The following is a 6,000-nucleotide window of genomic DNA, read 5'->3' as shown; positions in this document are numbered from 1 at the left end:
ACTTACTCACTGCTACTGTTAGGCTTTATAATTCCAAAACATAAAACTAATTAAAAGAAAAAGATGGGATCCTTGGAATAACGTCACTTAGTTTTGTTTTTACTTTATGTGAGGCGCGTGCATATATGACGAGGTGGCATCATGACGTATGCCATTCGCGTACTCTTACATACTAACCCATAACGAAATATTTAAACTAACAAATTGCTTAATTAAACAATATACTTACAATATTACTCATATTAAATATACAACACAATCTTCCCCACTCCGACCATCTCCCCTCATCACTCCATCCCAAGTCCTCACGAACCAACCCAACCTTGACCCCCTCACTAATCCTCATTCACCCTGTCCTCCCCTCAACCCACTCCACTCCCCCAACCTCCACACATCACCCCTCCACCCACCTCGTACCTCAACTCCACTCCACCTTCCCCTCCCCCGTTACCCGGGTATCGGGTACCCACTTCCCACTCCCCCCCCCCGCCCGGTGGCCGGATCTATACCCGCGCAGGGCCGCAGCCAATAGTAGCGCGCGGCGGGCGGGTCGTTTTATGCTAATGCAGGCGGCGCTGCTCCATTCTCCGTTTCGAGGTGGGCACCGACCGCTATTTACCTGGTGAAGGGAGGCCACCCGGTGTTGGGTGGGGGCGTCTGGTGTCTTGGCGTTGTTGTATATGTGTGGTAAGTACGGTAAGTGCGGCAGGTGGCCCTGGGCCGCCCACCCCCGCTCTGTTCCCTCATCGCCGCTCCCGGCTTCTTCTTATGTTAGTCGATCCCAAAATGGCGGCGGCTGCGGCCCGTCCCCGCTCTGCCCGCCGACCCGCGAAGGCGGCTGTCGCGCACTTCCCTGCCGCTGTTCGCCGGTCCTGGCTAGGAGCCGGGCCCTGGGCTTGCCTGGCGGTAGTGGGCGGCCGCTTCAGCTCCCTCGCATTCTCCGGACCGGGCTGCGGCCCCACCGCTCTGCGCCGGTGGTACGGTCCAGCTGGGCTGGAACACTGCACCTCCGGGTCAGCGCGGGGGGAGCCGTTGCCCATCCACCTGCCCGCCGCCCCAGGACACCCCTCCCAGACCCCGTCCTGCCCGACAGCTTCGCCGCCCACCGCCACCCCCATAGCCAGCGGCCGCCCGCCTTTGCGGCCTCAGCCATCTTGACCTCGGCTGTTGTCCGAGTCCCCGCCTGCAGCTGAAGGTGGATGATTCCGCCCTGGCTGTTGAACGCGCGGTTGTTATTGGGGTTCGGGGTGGTGGATGGGGTCGCAGCGGCAGTTGAGGGAATGCGGGGTGGATTGTGTAAAGCAGCAATGGGGTAGACTGGAGGCTATGGAGGAAGAAAAGGGTGTGTGCGTGGCGGTGCAGTGGGTGTGAGTACAGTATGGGGAGACTTCGTGTGCGTGGGAAGTAGTTGGGGAGATGGGTACAGTGCGGAAGTCTGGAGAGTAGGGTTGGAATGCTGGGTGGGAATGGGTGGATTATGGGATGTTGACGGGCCAGGTGTTTGCCAGTGGTAGGGATTGGTGGATTTGAGGGAGGTGTAATGGGGCTGATGGGGGTCACAAATGATGGGATTATTGATGGTGGGGGTGAGTGGTGGGGAGGGGGCAGTAAGAGTGGTTATGGAGTTGCTTGTGATAGGGGAAATGATGGTACGGTTTGCTCATAACAGAGGGTGGAGCTGTTTGGGAGTGTAATGATAGTGTGTTGGGTAGGGTCACTGATGTGAGCAAGTGCATGCAGTGGGTGAAGTTGAGGGTAAGGAATTATAGATGTGGGGGGGGTAGTACTGACAGAAGAACAATGAGGTACGAGGAGGAATGCAGTGAAGGTGATATTGTAGGCAAGAGTTGATCTGATGGGCATGTTGGAGGAGGGGAGGGGCAGCCTGAGGACAATAGTTAAACAAATACACTCTGGCTGACATTCCAACCTTCACAAACAAGCTTGTTCAAAAGTTCTGTCTTCCTGTGATCTCGTACCAATTCTGTTTACTCATTTCTGGGTGTGTTCATGTGGGGAATCTTTGATCGGTTGCATCATGGAAGGCTGTTCAGCCTCTATATTGGTTCTTTGAAGAGCAGTAAAGATCATTCATCTTACCAAAGCACTGCACACTTTCCTTTCAGATGCTTATCCTCTGATTCCACCAGAAGTGCGTTCTGGCCAGCTCAACACACACAAAATGCTGGAGGAACTCAGCAGGTCAGGCAACATCGATGAAACAGTCGACCTTTCAGGCTGAGATCCTTCATTAGGACAGCTTTTTTTTAACACACCAACTCCTTTTTCTGTGTTTTTTTTTGTTTGTTTGTCTGTTATCCATTATTTGACCCCTTTTTAACCTCTCTGTCAATGGGAACAGTTTCTCTTATGCTCCTGTCTGCACTGTCATCATTTCAAATGCGTCTAACCACCTCCTTCTTTCCAAGGGAAATAACACTGGTTTTTTTCCAACCATTTACATAACTGGTCCTGGAATCCTCAATTCTGGCTGAAAAAAATGTTTCACAAAAGTTCACCCTGCTTTTGCATTGCATCCATCCATTTCTAAAATGTAGGATCCTATAAAAATGAGACCAGTTTGTCCAACAATCTGCTGCAGACACTCAACCAGATGTTGAGGAGGTGTGTATGGGCGGGGGGGGGGAAGGTGGTTGTTGAGGCCTTGTATCATCAGAATGCTTCTTGAAGTGCTGTGTTCTTCCATGTTTTAGCTGGTTTCCTGCCTGTATACATTTTAATCACTTTCTCAGTGTTGTGCCACTTCGAATAACGCACATTTACCTCTTTGAGAATTGTGCTTTCAAGTTTTCTTCCCACTGGAATGCAAGATTTCACATTGCTCAGTACATTTCATTTGTTACCTATTCCAATCCACCAGCCTGTTAATATCTATGTGCCTTCAATTCATTGTGCCTCCCAAGTAGATTATTATCTGACAATTTAGAACTTGTGCCCCGGACACACAAGTACAAATTCTTGGTATACATTACCAAAAATAGTGGCCTTTGTACTGACCCCTAGGGAGATCCATTTTCCTAAAGTTTAAGAGAATACTTTTTAGTGTACTGTATATCCTGCAGTGGCTCCTTTTATTTAGTCTTAATGACAAGTTTATATGGTGCATCGAAACTTGGTAAACCCCATATATGTACATGAACTGTGTTTTCCTCCTCAAAGTTATGTAAGCTTTGTTCAAGATATATCCAGTGTCTCTAGTTGAAACTTTGGTTCTTTCTGTTAACTTTGCATCCACAGAACTTGCACACATTAATTTTGTGTGGAGTATTTCTGACCAGTGCAGGTTCATAAACTCTCCAAATAGCCATTCTGTCCCACAAGGTTAAACAGCACTGAAAGAGGCCTTTCCATCCAACTTATCCACGCTGACCTGATCAAGTCTCATTTTTGGAGCTGGTTTATTGTCACATGTACTGGGTTCAAATCATTACACAGTATGTTGAAGTAGAAGAAGGTAATACAATAATACAATACAACTGCAGAGAAAGTGCAGGTAATAAGCACTTTCCTACAATGAGGAAGATTGTGAGGTCAAGAGTCCATGTTGTCATACAATTCAATAGTCTTAACAGTGGTGTTGAATCTGCCTTGAGCCTGGTCATGTGTACCTTAAGGCTTTTGAATCATCTGCTTGTTGGCTTTACCAGGACAGGCCATTAGTGATCCTAGGAACTTATCAACCATGCTATCACCAGGCTTATTCAAATTGTTAATATCTATGAAACAACAGTGTACCCAACATTGATCCTGACAGCTCACCACTGGTCACAGGCTTCTAGTCTGGAAATACAATCTTCCACTCCCACCAAGCCAGTTTTGTATCCCATGGTATTTAAACTTCCAGATCAATCTAACAAGTGTGACTTTATTGAAAGATAAGATCACCATCACTGCTGAGTACCTAGTAGCACTCAAATCTACTGTGATAAAGTGCTTTGAGGGGTTGGTCATGAATTAACTCTGGCCTAAGCAAAGACTTGAAGCTGCAGCAATTTTGCCTGCCATCACAATACGATGGCTATTAAAAGTCCCCCCCCCCCCCAAAGTTTTCATATTTTACTGTTTTACAGCATTGAATCAGAGTGGATTTAATTTCTTTTTTTGACACTGATCAACAGAAAAACACCCTTTCATGCAAAGTGAATACAGATCTCTACAAAGTGATCTAAATTAATTGCAAATATAAAACACAAAATAATTGCATAATTATTCACCCCCCCTCCCCCCCCCCCCCACTTTATACACACACCAAGTCATCACTGGTGCAGCCAATTGGTTTTAGAAGTCACATAATTAGTTAAGGTGTCATAGCTATATATAAGCCTGTGTTCAGTTAAGGTGTTTCAATTAATTGTAGTAAAAATCCACCGGTATGTGGAAGGTTCAACTGCTGGTGAGTTAGTATTCTGGCAAAAACTACACCACGTGGACAAAAGAACAACTTCGTGAAAAGGTTATTGAAAAGCACAAGTCAGGAGATAAATACAAGAAAATTTCCAAGTCACTGAATATCCCTTGGAGTCCAGTTAAGTCTATCGTCAAGAAATGGAAAGAATATGGCACAGCTGTAAATCTGCCTAGAGTAGGCCATCCTCAAAAACTAAGTGACCATGCAAGAAGGGGACTAGTGAGGAAGGCCACCAAGAGACAACGCTGGAGGAGTTACAAGCTTCAGAGGCTGAAATGGGAGAGACTGCACATACAGCAGCTGTTGCCCGGGTGCTTCACCAGTCACAGCTTTATGGGAGAGTCGCAAAGAGAGCACTTTGGATAAGCACTGTTGAGAAAACCACAGGTGAAATCTTGGCTAGAGTTTTCCAGAAGGCACGTGGGAGACTGAAATCAGCTGGAAGAAGGTTCTATGGTCTGATGAAACCAAAATTGAGCTTTTTGGCCATGAGACTAAATGTTATGCTTGATGTAAGCCAAATGCCACACATCATTAAAAACACACCATCCCTACCCTGAAGCATGGTGGTGGCTGCATCATGCTGTGGGGATGCTTCACTGCAGCAGCCCCTGGAAGGCTTGTAAAGGTAGCGGGTAAAATGAATGTAGCAAAGTGCAGGGAAATCCTGGAGGAAAACCTGATACAGTCTGCAAGAGAACCGCAACTGGGAGAAGATTTGTTAACCAGCAGCCAGTGACCCCAAGTATAAAACTAAAGCTACACAGGAATCTCTTAAAAACAACAAAGTTAATGTCCTGGAGTGGCCAAGTCAGAGTCCAGACCTCAATCCAATTGAGAATTTGTGGCTGGACTTGAAAAGGGCTGTTCACTCATCCCATGCAATCTGACAGAGCTTGAGCAGTTTTGTAAAGAAGAATGGGGAAAAATTTCAATGTCCAGATGTGCAAAGCTGATAGAGACCTATCCACACAGACTCAAGGCTGTAATTGATGACAAAGGTGCATCTACTAAATACTGACTTGAAGGGGGTGAATACTTATGCAATCAATTATTTTGTATTTTATATTTGTAATTAATTTACATCACTTTCCAGAGATCTGTTTTTGCTTTGGCACAAAAGAGTCTTTTTCTATAGATCAGTGCCAAAAAAACCAAATTAAATCCACTGTGATTCACTATTGTAAAACAATAAAACATGAAAACTTCCAAGGGGGTGAATACTTTTGATAGGCACTGTAAGTCTAGAGCAGATGCGGTCTCACTGGCTCTTCACTTGGCCTTGGACCAAGTGGACAACAGCCATGTTTATTGATTATAGCTCTTGATTATAGCTCAGTGTTCTATAGCATGAGACAGGCAACATTTTGCAGGAGGGGAACCATTTGAAAACTGAGTCTCATCAGGAGTGAGTCATTGAGCTAATAAAAAGAAAGGAGGTGTAAGCCGGGTAGCCATTGTTAGTGTGGTCTGGCTTTGACTGAACAAATTTGGGCAAGCACAGACACCAGCCTACGGTCCTGATGAAGGGTTTCGGCCCGAAACGTTGACTGATCTTTTCCACGGATGCT

General features: G+C 46.2%; 1 protein-coding gene across 3 annotated transcripts in view; it reads left to right on the top strand.

Annotated features, from left to right (window-relative positions):
- The first annotated feature begins 570 nt into the window (after positions 1-570).
- prdm10 (PR domain containing 10) overlaps positions 571-6,000 on the top strand; it is a 169,851-nt gene continuing 164,421 nt past the window's right edge. For all 3 annotated transcript variants that reach the window (XM_072238496.1, XM_072238494.1, XM_072238490.1), the window contains exon 1: positions 571-687. The gene's annotated coding sequence lies outside the window, so the exon portion shown is untranslated. The remainder of the gene's footprint in view (positions 688-6,000) is intronic.

Source organism: Mobula birostris, chromosome 20 (assembly GCF_030028105.1).
Source record: "Mobula birostris isolate sMobBir1 chromosome 20, sMobBir1.hap1, whole genome shotgun sequence".
In the NCBI taxonomy this organism is placed as follows: Eukaryota; Metazoa; Chordata; class Chondrichthyes; order Myliobatiformes; family Myliobatidae; genus Mobula; species Mobula birostris.
The sequence above is the reverse complement of the archived record's forward strand: the minus strand, read 5'-3'. Positions and strand labels throughout refer to the sequence as shown.